The 27,924-nt window shown below is 35.0% G+C and overlaps 1 protein-coding gene across 1 annotated transcript in view; it reads left to right on the top strand.

Moving 5' to 3' along the window:
- The window catches only part of LOC111046679 (chaoptin), a 278,433-nt gene that overhangs the window by 14,184 nt on the left and 236,325 nt on the right, over positions 1-27,924 (top strand). The window contains exon 2 of the mRNA XM_039421831.1: positions 19,611-19,669. The gene's annotated coding sequence lies outside the window, so the exon portion shown is untranslated. The remainder of the gene's footprint in view (positions 1-19,610; positions 19,670-27,924) is intronic.

Here is a 27,924-nt window from a genome sequence, read left to right as displayed (position 1 = left end):
ACTTCCGTAAATCAATCAAATTATAAAATCAATAAGAAAGCAAAAGAAATTGTGTCGAGAGAACGTGACTCAAGTTGAAGTTTTTGTTTTCCTCATATATAATAGAACTTTAATTTGTATAACATAATTTATTGTGGTATTCCATTAATATACTTAAAATAATTGATTTTCGGCTTTGCTCACGCTGTAAATGGGATACTCAACGAACCTTCCACTCAACAGCTGACCTATGTGAGTTGAGCTTTATTAGCAAGCTGCGGCCTTTTCAATCTCAACTCCCAGCTACTCTGCATATGAAAAGGGTTGATACGGATTGAGAACTCTGCGTTTTTTCTCATGCAATTTGTAAGTGACCTCCGGCAGTAGATACAGCAGTAGCTTGGAAGGCGGGTTCACTGGATCACAAGAACAGACGAGAAAGCAGTGCAGGTTGGGAGTCTCGATCAGTCTTTTTTCGCTTCCATTCTGATGATAATGGATGACAGCGAACCTCATCCGTACGTCGCTCATTAATCATTCACATTATCGATTGGTTATCCCTTTCTCTCTCACGAAATCCCTCGTCTCTCTCTACTGACACTGGCTCTGCAACTTCCTAACTGGATGCTGGAGTTTGGCAAATGTGTTCTGCAGTCGGATGCATGGGAAACCGGATCATCCACTTCCTCACGAAATTATCAATCACTGAGTTTTGTAGTGATGAATGTAGTCGAAGCATTACTCGAAATAATGTTTAGCTTTGATTTGTAAATGACCAGTTGATTCAGAGTATTCCCAGTCTGTAATGGATAGTGTGAGATCTCGTTGCAAGAATACCTTTTCTTAGTCTATTAATCTCTTAATAGACTATTAAGTAGTATATTATACTTAATAGACTATAAATTAATTTCTTAATCTCCATTGGAGATTCCGTTCCAAATCACAGCATATGGAAGCTAGTAATTGAAAATAATGATAATAATAAAGAAGCACATTACAATCTTACAATACAATATTCTTCTAAGTTCACTATTCGATTCCTAATTGCAATCAGGATCTCAACAGATTCAACAAGAAATCTACTGAGAATCGAATGTATTTTGAATTTGAATGAGGCTGTAGAGAACATGTGTAGGATGATGAAGCTGAATCATGGGAAAGCAATAATTAATAAGTTACAAAATTAGAAGAAGAAGAAGAAAGAAGAAAAAAATGCTTTATTGAACAGTATTTTCATACAATGCAATGAAATTTGTAACACACATTTACGGCTTAATACTTTTTGATCGTCAGCCGGAAAGTCGGTAAAATGTTGAAACTAGTGACAATAACAATGAAAATAAATCAATAAGTTACAAAATTATAACAAATTCATTTGTTAGCTTCCACAGTGAGACGACGGAATCGATCATATCAAAATGGAGATTCAACCATGGAACATCTTCAGCTTTGAAATGATTGAGTATTCTGCTTTATAATCGATGATTTTTTGAATAATTATAAAGGACATATATGTTGTGGAAGATTAGGATTGATGGCATGAGGATTCTCAGCTGCCCAAATATGTTGGTTGTGGACGTTAACGATAGCTGTTCTTGTAGAGTGTGCCTCGTCTGTAAATAAAACGGTTGTTAAAAAGTTTGGGTAAACGAGTTTCACTAAAAACCATCGGCTACATCGGATAAAACATAGATACATTTTAATACTTCAATAAAAATATTTCCATTTATATCACTTCTTTCTATCTAGATGGTGAGAATCTGAATGTTACATCTTACTCTTAGCATAATATATATGTGTAGCGTGCCATTTAATTGGGTGAATGATCGACTGGTGTCAGCTCTAACTTCCAAATCAGTTTGAGGCTATATTTCAATAGGCCCAACCTACTTAATAATAATTACAACAGAGCTCGGGTTTGGAAGGACTACAATATTATTACAATGAATACCTGGAGAATTTTGTATTACCTTTCAGTTATCCAAACAGCGTTTCGTAAGTAGCATTTCTTGATTAGCAGCTTTATTATAGTATTCAGTTCATTCTCACCTAACAAAGTTCTAATATAGGCCTATATATCAATAGGCCCAGCCTAATGAATAACCATCATGAAGCTTGGGTTCCAAGAGGCTACAATAATTATATTGAACACTAAGAATATTCTTGAATTGCCACTCAGTTATTCAAACAGTAAGTACCATTTTTTGATTAGCAGCTCGAGTATATTCAGTTCATCCTCACCTAAGAAGTTTTTCGCAGTCTTGATGATAATTGAGAGACTCTCGTTCCTAGTATAAGTCTGATTAAACTTGTTGATTAGAGAAATTTCCGAGAAAATCTTTCCGGATAGAGATGGCAACAAAGTTTTTATCAGAGTAAGAATTTTGTGCGGGGTTGAGCAAGCCATCTGATGAGCTTCTCCCGCACTGCTGCAATCTCATCTCTGGGTTTCGCGCTTTGTAAACAGAGCCATAGCACGTTTTAGCCGACGGCTCTGCAAAGCATAATGTATAATTTAATTTTCAATGGAGATTTATTGAAAGAAAACATAATACGAAAATGCTTCTTGACTTTAATAATGGAGAGAAGTGTGGCTTGCGGCTGGGTGCTTGTATACTCTGCATTTTCTCAGCAGCCAGCGCAAGGCAAGACTCTCCCTTCCTCCAACAAACGTTAAACTTAATCAGCTCCTACTGAAAAAAGCTTTTCTGGCGGATATAATCTTCAAAAATGGACGACTGAGAGAACGAGACTCTTTGCTCTCTTTATTATGGCTTGGCCCACTCTCTGTTTCAAAACCCTTTCCTTAGTATATTCGAGTAATATTCATCTACCTCATTCAAATAGGGAACATCAAAAATCCCTGTCCATTCATTCATTATTGCGAAAAAAGACAGCGTAGACGAAATATATGACTAAAAATCATAACGATATTGTATTTAATTCCATACTTTAACACCTACTCTCATCATGAATACTATTCACTAGTACAGAAAAAAATGAGGGTCAAGCCATACGAAGCATTTTTCACGTTCGAGGCGTTTTTTCAGACGATTCGACAAGGGATGAAGCTCTCCGATTGACTGATTGAGTTGGCGTTCGAAATACTGCGAGGCTTCTCGTGCGTGAGTAATTCTAGTGTGATCCTCAAAATTGGATACACTCTCTCTATAATTCGGCTAAAAATCTAGTATTATAGTATTCAAATTCTCCACAGACCTTATTTTGTCAACACTGAGCATTGTGTGGATATCCACTACCTCCGTGTTTACGGAGGTTGTGGGATATCTCAGCCAGCCAGCCACATTACAAATATTCATCACTGTGGACTAACATGGGTATTTCAGTCACACCCAATCAGATGACTGAGAAATCTATTGTAGGCTCAAACCTACCAGGTTCTAGAGAGGTTCGTGACAGTTACACGACCACCACGATACGAGAATTTGTGGGACTTCGGTCACAGTATTTTAGAAGCCTGCTGCTAATTTGAGAATAACTGAATCAATCACCTGATTGTTCTATAGGTTTTGAGGATTGTAGCCTACTCTAATTCAATCTGATTTGAGCATATCGAACGTTCAAATTCAGGATAGAATTCCTATTTGTGTATATGTTTTGTATTCCCATTACAATTATTGTAATACTCACTGTATAGTTCACATTATTGTATTGAAGTTTATTTTTGTATCCCAAGTTTTCAATCGGTCCAATTATAACCATGAGACCTATTTTAGCTCTGTCAATCCATCTCTACTTCTGAGATGATAGAGATGTAGAGATGTATTCTCAATCTTCACCTCAAAACAAGTATTTGGAGTTATAATGTACAGAATGTTGAAATCAAAGTGAGTAAGAATGTAATTCCATAACGTTGGAATTTGCAACTCGATTATTACTACAGTATTGTTGTGAAGAAAACTAGATTCCAAGGTAGAAGGGAGTGTTCAGAGTTAACTGAAATATTGAGAGTATTCAATTCTAATCGATATGACTGTAATTGGGAATATAAATCTCATCATGATTATTCAAGGCAAGGCATGTCTGTGGCAGAAATAAGAAAAATCTTAGTTTTCAAGTAATCAGTAATCAGTTTTTACAAGTTTGTGTTTCTTCAATGGTTAGAAATTTTCTTGAATAAGTCAATATTATTCGTTACAAGTGGTGATTGAGTGAAATATTTCTAATCAATTTATAAATCCAAAAATTATAGTTTTTTGGACTAAAATCTTTTAAAAATTGTACACGTGAAATTCTAACCTTATCTTGGAATTTGTCACCTATAAATTTGGAAGAAAAATAACACCAGGACTAACTTATTATTTTATCTACCAATGTTATTACATTAGTGTCATTTGCATTGTAAATAAATAAACAAATAAATCTATTGTTATTTATTAAGAATTTAAATTTTCTCATATTCTGAAGTTTGAAAGAAATCTTTAATATCAAGAATTCTTATATAGTAGGCTACAGAGAAGCTGCAATTGTATGGAGTAGTAACATTTCTATCAGTATAGATGTCACAATACTAAAGCAAAAGTTATTCCCATGCTAGCATTTGAGAAATGGCATTGTATAGGACAATGGATGAATAATACCATAGAGAAACAATAGCGTAAGTAGATATCTCATGGTATAGGGAGTTTATGTCGTAACTTTTACTGTTATCTCAAGCCGGTAGTCCATGTAGTTCTTTCCCTTGAAGCTGTGTGACACTGGTAGTCTCTCATATTGTGCCGTTCATACACTCCACCCGGCCAAAACAGTAAAAATTGAAAATAATCAACAGTAATCGACTTGAGATAACAGTAAAAGTTACGACATAATCTCCCTATACCATGACATATCTACTTACGCTATTGTTTCTCTATGATAATACTCAGTTGGAGGAACAGAACTCAATGGACAATGTCTAGAATTTTGATTGGACTGATGGATTGGTCTATTCGACTAGGCTGGCCTCTTTATCAGATAAACTCAATCATTTTTCACAGAAAAAGGGACAGAAGTTTCGTAGAATAGTGCAGTGATATCAGTCACACTGCTGTCTAATTGGTGAACAGGATCCCCTCCGTGTGCTACCATACTGATTATTGCGGACGTGGAAAAACAAAATCGGAACCATTTTTAATTATGAGAGTTGAACTACAAAGAAGCGGCGGCCGATGAACGCTTAGAGAGCGAGACAGTCGTCGGAAAAATCGGTGAGAGAGTGAGAGAGTCGACGGTGCTCATTGGAAAAATGCAGAAAAGCTGTGAACGAGGCGGAAGGGAACTGATACCGGTCTCGTTATTCCATGCTTTGATCACACTTTTCCACGACAGTGTCATATTACCATCGTTAGTGGAGCAGCGGGATGACACTGAGGTACACTGCTTTAATTACTTGACAAGGCAGCGAGACAAAGTGAGAGCGCAGTGTGAGAGAGACGCGATTATTCGCGCGTGAATTCGGCTAAGGAGAGAGATCGGTTGTATCGTTATCGACTGTCGAGGAAACACCCTCTGCTCGTTTGTTTTGTATCGCCTCAATGACAATAGCTTCTCTTATTTTTTGTCAGTCAAACACTTTTCGAGTGAAGAGAAATATTGTGCGAATTTTCTATTCTCTGACAATCAATGAATATTCCATTGATAATATTATGGAACTTTGACCAATTTAGCAATTTCTATGAGAATTGACAGTACTCGAGGATAACCTCATATAGGTTATTCCCCAGTCAATTGATCTATTGTTAAACTGAAGATATTTCACTCACCAATATTACGGCTGCAACAATCATAGGAAGATGCGTAAAATAATGAAATAATGCATGAAATTGAAGATAATATCCTCTATGAGTCCAGCGATATACCGAATTTGTCATACTTATGAAACACGAGGTGAAAATACAGGATTATTCCAGTTCCCTATCCATAGACTGACTCTTCTCGAAAAGGGACCGTATTATTCAGGACTCAAGTGTTTTAATTGCATTCCCGAGGATATAAGGCTGTGTAGCAGCTATAAGTTATTTGTTTCAAAGATAATTAGGACACTGGTAGAGGCTTGTCCTTATACCATTAAGGAGTGTTTTAGAGCATTCATGTGACTCCATTCTAAAAATGACATGTTGTATGCCACTTTAGCACCGCTCAGAATTGTGGCTTCACACAACAAAATATAATAATAAAATGATAATAATAATATATACATAAGGATTATGATCATTACTATTATCTTCCTTGGAGGACTATTGGAGAACTCATGACAGTTACTCTTACCGTAATATTGGGCTCATCCGTATATTGATAATTGGTTAATTTTCAATTAAAAAAGGACGTTCATCACAATACTACCTTTACTTTTACTATAGAAATAGACAGCAGAAGATGCTTTTGAATTCGACTATGCTATTTCACACTTTGCTTGCCCAACCTACTGGTAATTATCATAGGGAAGGAAAATATTTCTTTCCAAAAAATTAAACTACCCCATTTCAAGCCCATTTCTCCCCTTTCAGTGTGAATTCCAATGATGTTGATATCGCTACGAGTATTATATGATGAACAACAATGTAATCATTTATAAATATCATCTCGAAACTATTTCTCAACCTAAATTTGTTCTCAATCCTGAATAATGAAAAATTGGAATAATAGTTAGTTAAAGTAATTCAATATAAAAATTGGATTCTCGAAACAATTACTTGTTCACAATGCTCAAATGATTAGATACTCTACAACCTTCTAAATTACGAACTCTGAACAAGTGAAATATTGCTCTCTAAGGATCTCAACTATCTGACTTGAGGCTAAATCGTTTCAAACATAGTCCTAAAATATTTCGATTGTTTTATAATGTGATTTACATCATACTCACCCAATATAACTGTATTAAACCTCACTTACGACCGAAAAAATGTGTTAATCTACCTTTTCCGACTATTCCATTATCTCGGTCATTCTAGATTCTCTCAAGCATTATTGAAGTATCCTATTGATGATTCCAAATAGTATTTCCTCATTATCGGGGAGTCCGATCTCACTAGGCATCAAACCTGCATCATTGTTGAAATCAATCTGAAAAAACAAATCAATTCAATTCAATTTTATTCTCTGCTAATTTCCACTCTCGACTGCTAATAGAAACCCTGATGACAAAACATCAGTTGGAGACAAAACAGTTGAAAAAACATAGTTCACTTGACTTTGACTTAACTAACATAGAGGTCAGGTGTTGTAGAATGATTGAATCCTGCTCCTCGTACATGATAATAACAACAACAACACTATACTATACGGCTTCTAGTACTTTCAATAACAACACTACTGATCGAAAGCAAACACTAGCAGATTGAATTTACAAATCAGTTCTCATCTCGAGTCTACACTTGTAGTGCACTTGACTCTAGCTTCACTGCTTCACTGACGCTGGGATCAGGGCTTGTTCATTTGTAAATTAAGTCTCGCTAGTCCTATATCATCATCGATCTGCTTCATGTACAGTAATTCAGGAGTGTGTGCGAGTGAGAGAGACAGAGTAAGAGTGGGTGAAGGACAGAATCAAACAGCAAGCATATTGATAATGATGATGAATTATTCAATTGAACTGATCACTCCGATATGTCTGGCTCAGTAATCTATTAGTCCATAATCGGTAAGTGACCCTAAAATCTTGTCGCTCCGCTAGACGTCGCTATACCCATCATGAATAATAGATCACCTCTATTGATTCATCAATCATAATCTGCATTGTTCTCCAACATCAAAATATCACTTGGAATCTGAAACTACTCCAAAGGACTATTCGTCTGGCCTATTCATGAATGTAGTTCCATTGAATAGATAAATGTTGAAGTTCCACTTTTGGTTGAAAGTTTATTGGAAATTCGTATCACACAAATAACTCAAAAATTTCAGAGATGAATTGAGTGGTATATTGAGTGGAACTATGAACTTTTAGAATGAGGTACGGAAGATTAGATAACATTAGACGAGTAGATTACCATTGACTTCAGTAGATGGAAGCTCAGTAGTTAATGGAGGTGAGGATGAAAGTCGGATGAATATTGGATGATGTAGGGATGAATATTGGAATACTGCTTGATCATGGAGCTTGCATGAATGTTCGGGAACAGTCATGAGAAAGTGATTTTATTATTAATGGTAGATCAAAGATCTTAATAGAACAGAAATATATTAAAGAATCTAGATGTAAGAAAATTATGTGAAAGAAAGATCTATATAAATAAAAATGGAGAGTCAAATTTTGACGTTCAATAACTTTTTTATGTGTACACCAAATTTTATGATTTTTTTTTTTAGTTGTGTTCGTTATGTTCAGGACCAGGTTTATGGCCTATCAAATTTATAATCCTACTTCAGGACTCTTTCCTACGGTCCTTCAAAGTTTACATGTAATCCTTATGAGGGAAGATTTGTGAGCTGGCCACACAAGAAATATAAATCAGCTGTTATATTAATTGCGTCATCCAACAGCCGTCGATAAATTGTAGACAAGAGTGTGTGCTGCTCCATAACCGCTCATGTATTTTATTCTAAACCCCCCGACTAAAAACAAAATGACTGTTCTGTGTGTAACCATCCAGCAGTGCGGCCTCAGGTTAAATACATTTCTTTGCTTCGAATAATTGTGCGGTCTTCGGTATTTAGAATTAATTGATTTTTAGTAAATAATTTATTCTGGAGTTGGATAATTATCTATATAAATGAAAATCCCCCGAAGCCAGTTACTTATTCAAATATCAGTTACTCATTCAGTAACATTCATATTAGTTACAGTTATCACATATTTTAGTTATTAGTCAAATAATATTCAGTTACTTATTCAGACTTATTATTAATCGATCTTTTTCAATACTCCACCGAGAATGGTAATAGGCCTATTTTTAATTCGAGTTACCTGCAAGTTTTTAATAAAAGTTGGTATTTGAAGTAGTTACTGAAAAGAGTAATCAATTTTGTACCATTGATTTCTATCGAAACCCTCGATTCTCCAATTATAATTCCGACATCAGGGTTCATCGTCACTCACCAATTATTTAAAGATTCGCGAAGCATTAATTTCCTAGTTATTTTCCAAGGTCATGCATTTGATTTTTATAAGAGTTTTAAATTCCCTGCATGTTTTGAGTAAATGGAAGGAGTGAACGGGGGAGCACATGTGATTTATGCAGAAATATGCGTGATCAATTAATTTGTCAGTGATGATTTTATCGTACACGCACATGGAAGAGTATGCTGAACTGATTATTTGGTCAATAAAACATAATAGGATGGTCTGAATTTGAGGATTGTTAGTAGGCCTATGGGTTATAGATTTTGAGGTGTGCATCCAGCTAAAGTTTGTAATGAGATGCATCAAATATTTGGCGGTACGAAGTTCGCCGGGCCAGCTAGTATAGAATAGTTACCAATAATACACCATATACTAGCTACAGTCAGGCTACAGTAACATATGACCCTAGATGTCAAGTTATTTGAATCCAACAGCAACACTATACGAGTATCCATTTATCAGGAATATTGAGATTAACATAATAAAAATTCTAGCGAAACAAAGGTTCATATGGAAAAGTTTTCAATATCTCCACAGAACAAAATTCGTTTCAAAATGTGCTGCTGACTTGAAGTCACTCACTGTGAGTAGCATGTCTATATTTATATGGCTTGTCACTAAAAGTATATGTCATTAGTTTCTGGCTGTCACTGGATTATGAAATTGAACATTGTTCCTGGAGAAGCGATATGTATGAAATATATTCCTATGTATGGAATGTGATATGAGTAAGGATAAGCACTACTGATTGTCTTTTGAGTGTCAATGGAGTTGAGAATATCTCAGAGAATTTTCAATTTCAACTGACCCAGATATTGTCCTAGATAGAAAAGGACTAGCCCATTGCACTTTGGATGTGTAAGTGGAGCTTAACTTCATCTTAGTGTGTAGGTGGGGACTCTGCACTTCAATGATTACGAATTCAAATGAAGCCAAAATTCTGGGACGAATGAATACCCATAATATTTTATTCAAATTTCATTCAGAAGGTATAGTTGAGTTATAGAACATAGTATTGGTACACATTCCTCTACAAACACTTATCAGATATTGAATGTAATGTATTGAGCTTGTATTCATTCGGTCGTTTCTCATGAATAAAATAGAAATTAGAATGAATATGGGTGATAGTATCAACGTCTTAATGACTTACTACACTGAACAAGAGATGAAAACTGTTCTCATATGTATAACTTCCAATCCCCTCACCAGCTCTTCACATATCTTTCAGCATCAAATACAACTAAAAATTTGATTATGAATCGTCAATTATCTAAATAGTAGATTGCCAGATATTGAGTGTCTGATGGAGAGCCCATGGAAAGGATACAAATTAGAATGATTGATATAAATAATGGTATCAATATATTGATGACTTACTACACTGAACAACAGATGGAAACTGTTCTATATTTCATATAACACTCAAGCCCCTCCAGCTCTATACATATCTATCAGCATCAAATACTATGAGCATTTGAATACAAATCGTCAATCATTAAGATACTAGATTGCCAGTTATTGAGTGTCTGATTTAAAAACACATCGATTGATGAAACTTATTCCTTTCACCATTTGATTACCCATTTGCTATTCTATTATAATTCTCACATTCTATATAATGGTATTTTTAGTCATACAATATATCATACTACATTTCTGTTTGATTTTCGCAGTCTCACTATTCGTTTAAATAGATTGGATTTATATATTCTGCATAACAATATAAATTTGTGATTTATAATTGGTCTGGGCTGATTGCAATAACAATGATGAATGACAATGGAAAACTCCATGAGAGTTGACGGCGTTTGTGTGATAGGCAAACGTTGGTACTCCATTTGGAGAAATGCATTCATCTCGATTCGTCGATTGTCACTCATTGCGTATGGATTGTGTTGAGTAACCCGATCAGCGGTCTGTCTGCGCATCAGTGCATACTGCATACATCTGCGGTGCGGACAAATGAACGATAAATTTGACGCACACATGTCGCGCGGCAGCTGGAGCATAAATTGTCGCATGCGAAATGAAAGACCAATGGCCTGTCCGCAAATGTCCGACAATATTGTGAAGAGAGAAGAATAACTAGCACACCCCCTGACCAGCGTTCACCTGTCAAGTGATCAACCATTCTCTTCGTTCATCATAACGCATTATTTCATTCTGCCCGCCGGCGAAAAAAGCCCCGTGTACCTCATTTACCTTCTCGGAAAAGCCGATCGTTTCGGCGCCGCTTTTTTGCCCTTCATTACTTCTCATAATCGGCTTAAAAATACGCAATCAATCCTTCCATCATCAAAATCGGCGTCATCAACATCAGAGTTTGTTTCCCATCACAATAAAGAGCAATGCATTTGAAGCATGAAAATCATTTCAAAAGTATGTTGATTTTCTATATTAATGTGTAATGGAAAAATTACATGAGTGCGAAAACAGACAGAGCCACAATTCCTTGGCTTGTGGAAATAAAAAAAGACATATCGGAACTAAATTTAACTATTTACGATGTCAAAAATCGCACAAAAATCTATAGGGAAACCATCACGGACAGAAAGAGGATCTTATCTATAAAAACAATAAGGAGAAGGCAACAGGTTTGTTCAGATGAATTGAGAAAAGAAAGATCTGACAGAATGAAAAGGTACTGGGAAGGAAGGAAGAGAATTGAAGCGAATAAACGAAGAAAGAGGACTAACCAGAGACTACAGTGATCCTATGTGGTCATAAAATTGAAAAAAAAAATGTGTAATGGATTTGGATGAAAAAATTGTCGTCATTTCCGTGTTCTGCAGACATTCTTTTATTCATTATTACCACAAAGTTATTTTATTTGTGATGATTGGGAGAGAAAAAAAGGTGAACACGTTCCTCTGCCGTATTTGGGTGGACTTGATGACAGGACAGCCCTAAAAAGGATTATGTTTTTACTTTTCATAAAACACATTAATTTGTAGTTCACAACTAGTAACACAGAGAATTTTGAATTCAGAATGACCATATTAGAAATGAAAATTAATTGAATGCATAGTTCACTTAGAAACTGGGAAAATAATATAATTATATTTTATCTAGTTCACAAGAGTATTGTTCCAATATACTGTATATTCATACAGTTCCAAGTATCTCATGTAAGAATTCTGATCAATAATATCGGTACCTTCGGATGTCATCAAATAATAATGAACAATAAAAAAACAATACATTGATTGGAAGATTGAACTCCTCTTATATGTTAGAAAATATATTTCGAATTTGATGACTAACTTCGAATAGCTCCGGAAGTGGAATTTGTTGTTATTTACAGATAATTTCATAGACATAAGAAAAACTAGATTAGAAACAGACCAAATGAAATAGAACGCATTTGTATAATTATATCATCTTCGTTCATGATTCCATAGCAAAGAAATGAATCTCTCTTGAAATATTCATGTAGCTGATTGATTTATGTCATCACATATTCAGAATCTTGCATTTTTTATCAAATTACGATATAACTATTGCTTTCACTACCACAAGAGGAAACTTTGAAAGATAAGTTGTTTTATGTCAAGTTGAAGGTCAAGCCGATGATAAAATCACATTCAGCCTAGTTTGTTACATGATTTTTCATTGCTGATGTTTCTAGAATGCGGATAAGGAAGCCTTACAACTGCGTTTCCGCAACAAATGTATGGCAATACCTCTTTCCTCGTCTACAACTGAATCCAAGTATTGAATGATCAAGCGTGTAGCACTAAATCTGACAACTGGAAATTCAATGTCAAGCTCTCTTCTAGAACTCATTTCTTTATAAATATGTGATATATGATAGAATAGAGATGATATTAAATTGATTGGATCAACTTCAATTGGTGGATAAACTGTCCTTTCGAATAGAAAAATCGAATCAAGTCGAAAGGAAATTCTGTCTCTCATTCTCTTATAAGAGTAACGAGGAATCCGAAAGGCCGCACAAATTTACTCGAACTCATTAAAGCGGTTGATTTCCAATTGGCTGTGGTTAATTTGAAGACTTGACTTCGAATCACGTGCTAAGTTACGAGAGACAAATCTATATTATCTAGGGGACCACAGAAGAGGGACGCTTCCTCTACTCTGCTCTCTCTTCCTCTTCTCACTCTACTTTAATCTGTTGGAACTTTTCTCGACCGACATTTAGAAACTGAGATCTCTAATCCATTTGTGGTTCAAAAGAACGTTCAGGCGGAAAATCATATTTGCATTCTTTTCCTTCATTATTGCGTCAGCTCGTCCTCTCTCCGCGAATGGAAGGAATTACTTTGGTCGTAACTTTTGGAACAGAGAAAAGAGTGATGAGAGAATGTTCCACAGTAAAACAATTTCCACTTCTAATTTTGATTTTTCAAGTCCATAACACAATTAAGATTTACTTGAATTTGAATTCAACTGATAGTACCTGGAAAGTGAAACGGTATCTGCATACCACCACGATAAACGTACATGTTCCACCATATACAACCTGACAGCTTTTTGTGATAGCCCATTAAAAAAATATTGAGACTCACATAGAATAGATCCTACATGGAAAAAGAGATGAAAAATAATCTCCTCCGAATCATGTCCTATCTCAATCTCAATTGAATTCATGATATAGAAAAAACTAGCATAGCTCAAGGTTGAATGAATTATGTAGAATAGATCCTACTTGGGAAAAATAACTCAATTTTCTCTTTCTCAATTATGTGCTATCCCAATCTCAATTGAAATCATGAACCAAAATCACTATCATAGTTAAAATGTGATGGATAGAAATGAACAGTTGATTGTGATTCGTGATTTATTCACAACAACAGTTGTGATTGTGATTTATCGTGACCTCACTTGTTCTCAACTCTTCTTATTTCCTATATACACTAATGTTTTCAAAATAAATAACTATAAATATGCAGGCTAATGAGTGAATGCGGTTGGATTTGGATTCGTGTGAAGCTAGTAAAGAAAGAAAAAAATAACTTTATTTCGCCAATATACAAAATACAGAATCAGTAGAAAATATTTCCAATAATAATTGAAATATACATACATAATCATAGAAATGAAAAATCCATTGTACGAAATAAAACACTGCATGCAAATGACCTTGCAAAAATAGAGAATGAAGATAAAAAATATTCTCTTTGCCAGAATACTGTATATTGGGAATACCGTATAAGTAATGTACAGGTAGATATTATAAACTTTTTCGCCACACTGCACAGAAAGCAGCTGTTTTCCAGTCCCTACGTAGATCTGAGAGACCTTGTTTGCAAACGACTCTCGTCTGACGTCAGAAAAGGGTTTCTTTCCGGCCTAGACCGGAAAACATACTCTTTCTAGCTGCTAACATGGAAGTCCGTAGTTAATAAGTCATCTGCCAGATTGGGCGAGTGTCAACATTCTTCATCTGAAGTTGCAATTATTTCAGTTCGAGTTTCGAATCAAACTAATTCAGCATTCGCTTCGCAACCATTTTTATTAAATTATTTATTGTTGATCAGCGCATTTTGAATTTTCAAAAATGCTTGAAGATGACGACGCTCGTGATATTCCAAGTGAAATTTTAAAAGAATCTGAAATCCTGACTGCAAATCTTCTACACTAAAATCAAGAGATAGGTACGATAACTTAACGAGTATTCTTTATTTTGTATTCTTTATTCATTTTGTCAGCAATATCTTGTGGCGAAAAATATCGTTCGCACCACAGGCAAAAATGTTTTTCCGGCTCTCAATCTTTTCTAGTCCTCGGCCTACGGCTTGAAAACCGATTTCGAGCCGGAAAAATCTGATTTTCTGCTCTAGGTGCGAATTATACTATTTCGAAACAGAAACTTGATAACTCAGATAAATTATCCATCTTGTCGACATTAAACATCTTCAACTTGTTTGCTCGAGGCACTCCTATATAAAACACCACCAGTTATTCTGTTTCAGGTCCTATTACCTCTGCAATGGACAGAGTGAAGTAACCCTAAAATTGTAAACTCCACAGGCTTGACACGCTTCCATAACTCGACCATTCTATTTCGGTTATTACTGGACGAGAGCTCCGGCGGGGCGGAAAAGTCGAAGACAGGCTTTGTATTGCAGCAGGAATGTGCTTTGCAGTTTATTGGCGTGGGATCATGTTGGTGGAAACAGGAAGAGTGGAGGAGGAAGAAGAGAGAATGATGAGGGGTTGTAAATAGAGTGGGGGGAGGGGTATCGGAAATCACATGCCGACTTTGCTAACAAGGAGGGGAGGGTAGTGGGGTGAGGATAGTTCCAACAGCGAGTGAATGTGAATCGGTCAGATCGGCTTACTGGCGGTCAGATTTAGGGCTCTAGTTGTTTCAGGCACGAGTCTGCAAATTGTCTAGAAGGTCGAGGTCGAACTCAAGCCTTCCAGGCCGCTCGTTTCGTCTGTCAGGGGTTTGCATAAGGATAAACCAAATCATCATCATCATCGTTACCATCAGTTGTATGAGTTGTGTCGGCTTGAGGTGGAGTGAGGGAGGCTTCCAAGTTGATTCTAGTCTACGAACATCCAGTATTTGAACAGATTGGTGTCAATTATACAGGGGAAGGGGATTGTTCTTGTGGATAACAGGCGAGGTTTTGTTGTTGCCGGAGTGGGAAGGGGGAGTTCACTGACAGCCAGACACGCAACAACTGTCTAGTTTGTTTCTCTTGATATTCTCTTCTGATAGTAGGGACGAGAGAGAGAGAAGATACGCGAGAAGGGAGAAGGATAATTTGAATCGTTGAGGAATTGAGAGAGGATTGCAGTTTGGAATGTAAGAACGCAGGCTGAACTTCTCCAGTTCAGTGCTCACCTCTATCCTGTCTCTCTCCTTCTTTAGGTTCTCTCATATACTGTCTCACTCCCGCTCCTCTAATCAAACATATATTATATACTACTATCCAACCATTCTTTACCCTCTATCTGATCTCACAGAGTATTCCCTATGACTTTCTTACTCGTGCAATGTCTTATTCATGTTCTTACAAGATTTGGAATGCCTTGATATCTAGATGCAGTGTTCTATTCACTCGTACCTTCTCGGTAAGAACACACTCACCTATTTCTATTTCTTCGACCCTTCAGTTCTCTCGCAATGATATCTTATTGTTTCCTTTATGTTCTACTGTTCTTCTCTATCAATGTATCGGTGGATAATAAGTACATGGTTCTCTCTTTCGTTCTTCGTTACACATTCTTCACTAGGAGTGGTATTTCTCCTCAGCCTATATCTCATATTCCATTCTCTTCCACATCTTTCAATCGGTCTCTTTCCATATTGTCTTCTCTGATCATACTCTCTCTTCTATGTCCATTAATTCTCTTTTTCTCCTATTTTTATTCATTCTTTCTCAAGTTTCCCCCTCTACCTAGTCCATTACTTCTCTTTCTCTCCTATTTTCATCCATTCTTTCTTAAGTTTCCCCCTCTACCTTGTCCATTACTGCTCTTTTTCTACTATTTTTGTTCATTCTTTCTTAAGTTTCCCCCTCTACCTTGTCCATTACTTCTCTTTCTCTCCTATTTTCATTCATTATTTCTTAAGTTTTCCCCTCTACCTTGTCCATTACTTATCTTTCTCTCCTATTTTCATTCATTCTTTCTTAAGTTTCCCCCTCTACCTTGTCCATTACTGCTCTTTCTCTCCTATTTTCATTCATTCTTTCTTGAGTTTCCCCCTCTACCTTGTCCATTACTTCTCTTTTTCATCCATTATTTCTTAAGTTTCCCCCTCTACCTTGTCCATTACTGCTTTTTTTCTCCTATTTTTATTCATTCTTTCTTAACTTTCCCTCTCTACCTTGTCCACTACTTCTCTTTCTCTCCTATTTTTATTCATTCTTTCTCAAGTTTCCCCCTCTACCTTCCATACTTTTCATCCTTCTGCCATTTTCAGTCTTTCTCAGGTCTTCTGTTATTCCTGAAAACTCTTTTTCATCACCTCATTATCAATCGTTTTTATTTCATGATTATTCTACTCAATCATTTTGTTTTCCATGCTCTTCATTGTTAAGCTAGTGTTTTTTTCTTTGATATTTCTCAAATATTAAACTTTCTATTATTGCTCCTTCATCACTCGTCGCATCTACTATCTTTCTTTTTTCCGTACCCTCTTTCCAGTTTCTTCTCATAACTCAGTTCATATTTCTCATTATTGTTCAAACTACGAGCTCCTATCCTTTCACTCTCTGTCTTTCTCTATGACCAAATTTTCGATGTTTTCCAAATTATCTCTCGTCTCTTCAATGTTTATTGTCTCTCTCTTGATATCTTCTATCCTTTAAGTACTCTCTATCACTCTCTCCTTCTCCTCCATGTCTACCCTTGTCACTTTTCTCTCTGTCTAACAAACAAGTTGGATAACTAACACGATCAGAGCACTATCAGCTGAGGAGGATTTGCGCAACTCACTAGTCATGCGATCTTTCCGGATCCACACACTCCACGGTTTACGAGCGCTGCCTGTCCAAACCATCGGTAGGGTTTTCAATTATTCCTCGGCTACTCACACTTTCTCTCACTCACTATCTTCCTCCCACCTTTCTCATTCTCTTCCTCCTCTTCGATTAGCTCCCATTCGTAACTCAATGAACCCTGATGTATTCATTTATTCGCTCATCGCCATCAATCAGCGGTCTTTCAACTTTTCGATCCTATTATTATTTCAACACAAGGTTGAGATATTGAAATTGATTTTCTCACTTCTATTCCTGATCTTTTCAACCTTCTACATTCATGCCTGTCAAGACTTTCGGATATATCTTCTGAAAAGGAGAACTCCGATATCGTATACTCTACACTGCTAAGTCATGAATATTGTTTGAGAAATACCAATACTAATGTAATAGAATATTGACAGTGAATTATTCTCGTATAAGTACGGTTATTTGGTCATCTTCTCTAATGAAAGCTGATTACTCTCATGCGACGTTAATACAAGTCGTATCTATTAATAAAAACAATATAACAACTTGTGGTATCCTTTATCAAAACTTTAAAATATTTTAGTTTTAAAACTTGAGTTATTACAGTTTTTAATAAAAGAACTACAAGTTGTTATATATTTTTTTATTAATTTGAATAAAGTAGCCCATAAAATTGAAGTGATATTAAGCCGTAACTATGTCTTATTTACTCTCAAATAATCCATTGATTTCATGATTTCCTTGATGGCTTTATCAACTGGTCATTAAAAAATCGACTGGTCATTAGCTAGTGAACGATTCCTGTCTTATTTAATTTCATCCATTGTAATTCACACTATAAGCCTAAAATTGGCATATTTTCTGTGATCAAAAGTACATTTCTCAAATAACAACATCAAATGATCTGACAATTATTCACTATCTTTTCAGGATAGGCATACATAATTTGAATCATCGAATCAATGTTGCATTCTGTTTCTGTATACTCTTGAGAACATAGCAATGATTTGATATGAAAACTGAAGCCGGATTCTAGTATTTTTTTCGATTTTGTATTGTTAAGTATAGTACACAAAGTTATGACTTATGCCTAGCGGTGTTCATTTAAATTTATACTTTTAATGTTTCAAGTTCATGTCATGATTACATGCAATAGATAGGTTATTGATTGATTGATTCTCAACTATTGCTTTCAAATGATGGATTCTAATCGTAAATGTACTTTTTCACGTTGAATAAGAAACCCGTTGATTAGTTCAAACAAGTTTGCGATGTATAACGCTGTTTTTTGCCAGCTGGAGTTGAATTTTTTGCTGTTCATTGAAAAATATGTAAATGAGTTGGAGCATCGATTCCCAGTTTCATGCAACTCGAGACCACTTGACCATAAAAACAATTCTTGTATAAATATTCGAGTCAAGCATTGTGTACACAGCATTTGAACTTTGGAGTTTTGGAATAATTCAATGTTAATGCGCCGAACTAGAAGTATTATTACTGGAAGCTTGTAGTATTGTCGGTCGAGTTTGCATGTGGGTTTGATTGATATCGTCAGGGCATATCTCGCGTGGACTTTGGCAGCGTTTTTCAAGTTGCGTGATGATGTAAACCAGTCGTAGCCTATTAGCCTACGTGAGCTACACAGAATTCGCCCCATATACTACTGACTGCATTGGCACTACAGGTGGATTCAGTCAGCAAGCCAATATAACTGCTGGCTGGAATGTCATGACTCTATTACATTTTTCACATCGATGGATTGATTTTCCCAACGTTTGAACTCTCTTGTCAAATAAAACTATTAACTCTTGTCACTTCAAATGTTGACAACAGAAATACTGCCATTATTGAAATAATGTAATGTTTCTATTAGAAAGATTGAAAGATCATGAGATTTTGTATACTAACTATAACATCCAATTACCTAAAATTTTGCAGACTCTCTTTTTATCAGAGTAATTCAAAGATTTTGCCAATCAACGTTGTTTTAAAGAAAATATTGTGATAATTTTTATTCCCAATCAATGTTGATGTTGGCATGGAATTGACAATTTTGCTGATTTTCTAAACATTATCAGATAATCACACATTTTTCTCACGGAATATAATTCAACCAATATTCTTCAATTTTGCAGGAGAACCAGCTTTACTGTGTGATGGATGAATCATTCCATATGGAATAAAATTTGAAAAGGTAAGGGTCTCTTCTCATTGACACTTTCATTGATCATATTAATCAACTTACTCTCTTCATTGAGTTCAGGATAGAAAATAATTGAATTATGCACATGTTGCTATCTCATCTTCACAAAATACCTCTCGGAAACTATTCTCTAAGTACTTTCAAAGTAACTCTGTTGATGTGTGTGATAAATAGAGACCATTGAAGAGCTAGAATAATGGCTTTTATTGACTAAAATAAACTGAGATAAAATAACAAACTTTCTGATGATTTAGAATAATTCAAACAACTGATTTATGACATATGATTATCATATCAATATGCATGAATTCAGGGGTACTTTCCTTGTATTTATGGAATAGAATTATAGTACCCTCTAAAATTAATAAAATATTAAAAAACAAGAATACAAATTATAACGTAACTACTAGTTTCGGTGATCACACCATCGTCAGGTTATGAAAATAAATCATTAGTAGTTAAGTTACAATTTTTATTCTTGTTTTTTTAATATTTTATTAATTTTAAAGGGTACTATAAACTCTGTTAAAATATGAAATATCATAATATCTCATTCTCCTTGGATGAAATTTTGATGCAGCTGGAAGCGTTCAAATAAATTTGATGATTTTGTGAATATTCTATTGTTGGAGGAAACAAATCTCAACCAATGAATATTTGTTATCCCTCACTTTTATCCCTTAGAATGTATTCGCTATAGAAGACACTACATCTTTACTCCATGAAAAAGTGTTATTCATTCCACAGTACGTTTCTCAACTATGCGAGTTTCTTTCTGAATAATTAGTGAATGAAATTTGACATACTAATTCTTCTCGTCTTTAAATCATATACTTTTCATGAGCAAGATGTGTACAAACATATTTTAAATAAGTAGCTATGCTAAATTGTCATAGTCTTCACTCGAATTGAAAGTGTTATGCTGTTTATGAGCGTGAGTCTTAATACATTATACAAGGTTCATATAGACATTGAAATCTTACAAATTCAATAGGAAAAGGCATGTTCCAAAAATAAACGGTTCCAAAAATAACTGAATATCTATATTATATGGTCGTTATGCATTTTGAAGGGGACGCAATCTATTTATATGGTTCCAGGAATTAGAACATCACTAGCAGTTCTGTAAACAGTAGATCTCACTACGCTCGGTCAATCAGTACTCCCAAAAACATGTAATGTGAGAGGAGATTTTTGCTTTATTGTATCACGCCCATTAGGATGATGGTTTGTGGCAAAGAGGGGATTTTAGCAGATGGATGTTTGATGGAGAGGTTGCGGTTTATTTATAGAGCTTGCACAGGAAGAGGCCACACACTGCAAGAAGCAGGACTAGTAATTTCCGGGAAGCATCTATCACTCCAGAATTCAAGATGCTCCATCGATAGCCTGAGGTATTTTCGGAAAGATTTTCTCCTTCCTTCTCATAATTCTCCGGACATCTCTCTTATAATGTACAAGATGTTTCGCGTCCCAGGAAATGAACATTATCTATAATTTATGGATGGGATACCTTGGCCATAGAATTTGTTGGCACAAATGAGAATATTTTTCACATCCAATGGCTCTACAACTTGATGATTCCTCCCATTTTATATATTTTTCCATTCAGATTGCAAAATAGGTCCCGATTTGAGATCTGAACCTAACTTACTGCATATTACATCGCCAATGGTGAATTATTGATGTACATTGCTATGAAAATTTCTCATGTAATGTTATCATTTCTCATGATCAAAAGTATCTCATTTCTTTCATGATTCATAATTCGCTTTCTCAGTCAATGGAAAATATTGTATAAACATGCATTAAATCAGAATTGAAAAATCAACATGGTCTCTCTTGCGTCATCTCTAAGAAAACTGTTAGGCATTCCAGTAACATTCGATTTACTCCAAACTAATGATAGTTTGTCTCTTGCAGGCAATTTTGAAGAACATTCTTCAGTTTGGTAATAGTCATATTCACCCTGTAAGTTAAAACAATTTTGAATATAGGAATAACCAGAATCTCAATACTCTCTGGTATGTCTTTTTTCCATAAGGGCTCTTGAATAATAAATAAAAATATGAATCCAATTACCATTTTTAAAATTGTATACTCACAACATGTTTCGGCTATATGATGCCATTATCATTCTAGTGAGGGTACTAGGATTTATAGTAAGTGTATGAAAATTCTCACCTTTGCATCAACCATGATCGAATTCTCACGATATTTCAATCTATCAAATTCCATGATTCACTCTTCAGTTCAGAGAGCTCAAAAAATGTTGAGGGAACATCACTGTTATTGATATTCAGCTTTCCTTACTGCTGACAAAGGTGTGTGAAGTTATCTCCACAATAAAAAAGAAGAAGACTAGTGTATTTGGGACATGTATTGAGCGTGAAAAGTACGAACTGTTGAGGTTTATCATACACGGTAAGATCAGAGGGGAGAGGAGTGTAGGACATAGAAGATTGTCCTTGCTATATAATTTAAGAGATTGATATGGTTGCAACTTATAATAACTTTTTTCGGGCTATAATTATTAAAGTAAGAGTCGCTGTGAGGATTTCCAACCTTCGATAGAAGAAGGATCCATAGGAAGAAGCTGATTTTCATCGAGAGTGCAATTGATACTCAATTTTCCACTCTTATATTCGACTTGTTGAAGATCTTGGATGTGAATAGTAGGTATTTGAAATAAATATATTGGTATTTCCTGAGTGTTCTTTGCTCATTCTTGAATGTGTTAATTGCAAGAGGGGCTGCATTATAAGAGTTTTCCAACGTTTTATACTAGAAACCTTTGTAGTCTTCCAATTATCCTATTCAAGAGACACTGTAAACATTCCTTGCTACACAAAAAGTTCATTAAATCTACTCAGTTCACAGTGTAAGCAAAGCCTTTTTCTCGGCCCTGTTCTCATCACTAATCTGAACAGTGTGAAGCTACCTCAACAATACAAAGAAGGAGATTGAAGTATTTGGGACATGTAATGTGATATGCTTCTCATAGCATATTGTGTTGCGTTTTGACGTTGCACAGCAGCTTGAAGCCAGACACACATACAAGTCAGTAAGCAAGATGAAAAGCTGGCGCAGAGTTGCGTTAACGAATTCTGTAACATTTTTCAAGACCGGACATGGTAGAACTTGGTGAGAGAGTGAGAAGATAGGATACGAGCTGTGAATGAGATGAAGGTGGAGGAAAGGAAGAGGAAGAGGAGATGATCGAGTAAGTGAATGGAAACAGGAAGAAGGCACAAGTGTTCGCTGCAGAATAACTTTTTCAATAACAGCCGGGCGGAATTGTTCTTTGAACGTTGGCAACGAGGTTGGGATTGAACGCCTCCGACGCTGCTTCTGATTATGTGCACAATTGACTGTTCGGAAATCGCCTGAGTGCTTTCACCATCCTTCCGACTTTTTTCTTCATCTGTGGACTCGCCAATGTTATATCGGCGCCGATTAAGTGTCAGCACACCGTTGGAAGCAGGTGGCTGCCATCTTGAATCAGCCATCATATCCAGTTGAATTTGACACTCTTGATCAATCACCAATTTGATGGAAACTGGAAATTGACTATGTAGTACTAGAAATATAGATTTTTCTCTTGCCAGAACTTGGAATCAATCATAGGCTTTATTGTAGTTTCATAGGCTTTATGTTTGGTCGGTCTGAAAATAAATTGAAAAATTCTCAATACGTCTTATGAAACATGAAAAATGTGCGACTGGGAAATTCTTGTACGGAACCTGTAAAAAGTATTCTATGAACCCAGTCAACATTTTCACCAATATTTTCTTCATCACCAATAAATTGAAAGTATTTAAGAGGTTTCAAAATTAAAGAAGTGCCCTCCAACGACCAAGTCTGACTCGGGGAGCCGGAATGGAAAGATATCCGCTGTAGGGCTCCTTTCCCACATTATATATTTTTGATTGGCCCTTTGCAAGCAAAAACGCTTCAACGATGATGAATTATTCTTCCTTTTGTCTGCTACGAATTACGTGACTTTCAATAACATGAATACCATTAAACTATGAGAACTATTTAATTATTGTCCATCATTTTCAATTTCCTAATCGATAAATAAGTTATTTTTCTGTCAAAATTGTGTGTGAATTTACCTACCCTCTATACTAAGGTATCCTGAATTGTTTGTAGCAGTTTTGGGTGAATGCCCAATGCTTTTTCTCAAATTGTATGGATATGAATAAATACTATGTATGAATTATTATGCATTGTCTATGAATGAATACTTATCCTGTTTGGATTCGCAAGCAGGCTGTATTGTATCAGCCATTCAGAAGGGGAGATCGCGGACGTCCTAGAAAAAGATGGGTTGATTTCAGAGGCATTGAAGTTCGGAACAGGCAGTAATGCCAACCCGTGAAAGGAAGAAGAATGATAAGAAGAAGATGAATAGATACTGGAAAGAGCAACAATTCCATTAGTTAGTTGTTTGAAAATTTGTATCCGGAAATCGGAAATTAGTTGTTCATTCCCTGCTCATTTGCGCCCCATCCACCTGGAATAGATAAACAATCAAAGTATCAAAGTATTTATCGAATTAGAACAAACTCTTTTAAACAACTTCAGAAAATTGATTATCAATTTAACAAGCAAATAGACTGGGCGATTCCAGAAATCGTCAATAAAACACATTTCAATATCAAATTATTGCTCTCATATTATCAACTTTGCAGTGGGTGTGGAGGAAATGGGTTGTCCATTCAATAATCAAAGCTCGGGATTAACAGAGATGCTCTCTGACTTTATTGGGGAGCCGGCACAGATAAATCGATTGTGAAACGTTGTATTCGAACTGTTTTTCCACACAAGTCCATTTCGTTGGTGCATCGCAAACATAATCTCTATGGGTTTGATTATTTATGCGAACAGGGCTCAATTTTAATCCAAATTGATGGCTGACTATTACAGCTGCCTACACGGTTTGCGCTTTACTGTACAGGTGAGTTCTGGGTTCACGTGAAATGTCAAATGAAAATTTGGTTAATGATGATTACATAACTGAACTTGGGTTTCATTGATGGAAATTCATCCTTCTCCATCCGAGGTATATCAAGTTTTATTTATTTAGAGAAAAAACAAACCTGCAAATATTGCTCATTGAAGAATGAAGACAATACAATCAAGATGCGGCTTTCTATTGAGAATTCAACACAAGTTCAAGCAGGAGATTGAACCAGTTTCAATAAATTAGATGGACACGGTCCAAAACTTATTCTAATGAACATTAGTATGGAAGCTGTATAATACAATAAATTCATGTAGCCAATTACGTGATCACTGAATTCAAGTTATTGAAGTCAAATACCTTCTCATTCTCATTATTCATCAAATCTACTTCTGATTCATGATTCATGATTTATTCATGATTATTTATTTATTTTTTATTATTTATTCATTCATGATTTATTTGTAGCGTACAAATGAAAGTCCATATCCATTCCAGTAACTATCTTCTTGCCAGCAGATTACCTATGCTCCGTGATAAAGGATTCTGAAACAATATATCAGTATAATATCACAAATAGTAATGTATCACTGATATATGCTCTGTCCGATCAATTACTCATAATTTGTCATCTTGCAAAAGATAAACATTATAATTATTTTTATTATTTATTCATTCATGATTTATTTGTAGCATACAAATGAAAGTCCACATCTATTCCAGTAACAATCTTCTTGCCAACAGATTACCTATGCTCCGTGATAAAGGATTCTGAAACAATATATCAGTATAATATCACAAATAGTAATGTATCACTTGATATATGCTCTGTCCGATCAATTTATCATAATTTTTCATCTCGCAAAAGATAAACATTATAATTATATTAAATATAATATATAATATAGTAGCGTACAAATGAAAGTCCATATTCATTCCAGTATCAATTTTCTTGCCAGAAAATTACCTATACTCCGTATAAAGGATACTATTACACTATATCAGTATATTATCATAAGATTCATAAATCCAGTCTACATTGAATTTGATTTCCTAATGCATTAAGAAAATTAATAACACACATGAAACCTCATTACAATGCTACTTTATCTTTATATATAGGATCATATATATATATATTATATATATATATATATATATATATATATATATATATATATATATAAGATATTATATATTGAACTTTATCTTTTAAATCTGTCCAGTCTTTTTTTATAATTTTTCATCCTATTTTTCTCTTCCTATCATTTACTCGATGAAAGCAATATATTATTTCCACAGGCCAATTACTTGCTTCCATTTTACAATATAGTTTTCGTCGAGACAGGCTCAAATTACACTGAAACATCTACATTGCTCCCAGCTTTCTCCCGAATTATCAATTTTTGTTGAATATTCATGCAGCCATCACATTGACAATCGATAGCATTGGCTAAATATACAGTGGCCATAAATTGTGATGAAGCACCTTGGTGGAAGTGGCTCTCACGCGTTGGCAGATATATTATTTTGTGTGCGATCAAATCGGATGCGGGTGGTAGGCCTGAGAGAAGTGAATAAATGATGGATGGGGGGTCGTACGGTTGCCACTGCCAGGAAGCTAATTACCTTGAATGCGGGAGTTGGCCGTGTTCCTGGTCTCGGAGGGAAAGTGTGCTTAGTCAGCGATTCGACCACCAACGATGTCCACTTGCGTCTTGCGTAGACTTCACCCTAACGTCTGCACTAACGCAATTTACCCGCCACCCGCCACACACTCAGTAACGTCTAATAGCGGCTGCGGCTGATATCCCTCTCATTTCTCACACCTCGCCTTTGTGACACTCACTTTGTTCTCGGAACATACCTGCGATTTATTGCGGAGTTTGTTAGACATAGACGTGGAGCTTTAACGTGATAAATAATGACAGAAAACACGAGCACGTGGTTCAACTGATTTTATTGAGGAGATCTTAAGTTTCAAATCTTTTCGATATTACCATGCTATAACCATAGAATAAACAATCATAGGCTATTCAAATAAATGTTCTCTGTTATTACTTGATATTTCATTCATAATCCTAACCTTATCTTGGACTTTGTCACCTATAATAATAATAATAATAATAATAATAATAATAATAATAATAATATAATAATAATAATAATAATATATAATAATAATAATAATAATAATAATAATAATAATAATAATAATAATAATTATTTTTTTTTTTTTTTTTTTTTTATTCAGATTTCTCTCACATTACATGAATGATAAGTTTCACAAATTGAATTAATCATTATACATATATCATCTTATATCTATCATACATGAAGTGAGAATCTATTAAAATTTTCTTATTATATTTTTGTGGCTGCCCCATGAAGCTAATTTTAGCTTATATTGAGGCATTGTACATACTCAGAGATATTTTTCAAAGATTTGAATTTATGGATGGAAATGTTTTAGGAAATACAAATTTGTAGATGTGTTTATTTCGTGGTAATAATGTAAGAGTGATATTTTTATCTATTGAATTGTGGAGTAGTAATTTTTAATTTCTATTTTCACTTGTCTGTAAGTGTCTAGATGTTGTAGATGATTCGGTAGACTATTGAGAATGGATGGTACAAAATATTCTGGTACAGCTTTTCCTATTTCAGTGAAGTATTCTGGTGTTCTATATTGTGTGTGTCTGGTGTTGTATCTGTTTTCATTGGTACGTCGATAAGCATTTTCAAAATAGTATTTCAGCAGTATTATATAATTGTACAGGTTTCTGAATGAGAGCAGTTTTAAAGTGTTTGTATCCACTCCTTGGAAAAATATTCTTTTGATTCTGTTGATTAGCTGACTTACTGGGTTCAATATATAATTGGGTGCATGTCCAAAGACAGTTATACCATATCGTATTTGAGATTCAACCAAGCTGAAGTAGACTGTTCGTTTTGCTTTCAGAGGCAGTAATTCTCTCATTTGGTAACACCTATGTGCTATGTACCTCAGTTTTTTTGCTAGTATCTGGGAATGGGTGTGCCACTTCATGTTTGAGTCAAAATTCAGTCCAAGATATTTTACTGTATCTGAGTGTTTAATTTTCTTACAGTTGCATGGATTGAAAGTGGTGAAGCATTTATAGCTATGACTTTTAACTCTATTGTTTGGGTCAAGGATGTTTATACTCATTTTTGGGTTTTTAAATACTATTGTTTTTGTCTTTGTACTGTTTATATGTATATAGTTGTTGTGGAAGTATTTTGTTATTGTGTTCAA

The sequence above is a fragment of the Nilaparvata lugens genome, chromosome 2 (genome assembly GCF_014356525.2).
Source record: "Nilaparvata lugens isolate BPH chromosome 2, ASM1435652v1, whole genome shotgun sequence".
Lineage (NCBI taxonomy): Eukaryota > Metazoa > Arthropoda > Insecta > Hemiptera > Delphacidae > Nilaparvata > Nilaparvata lugens.
The sequence above is the reverse complement of the archived record's forward strand: the minus strand, read 5'-3'. Positions and strand labels throughout refer to the sequence as shown.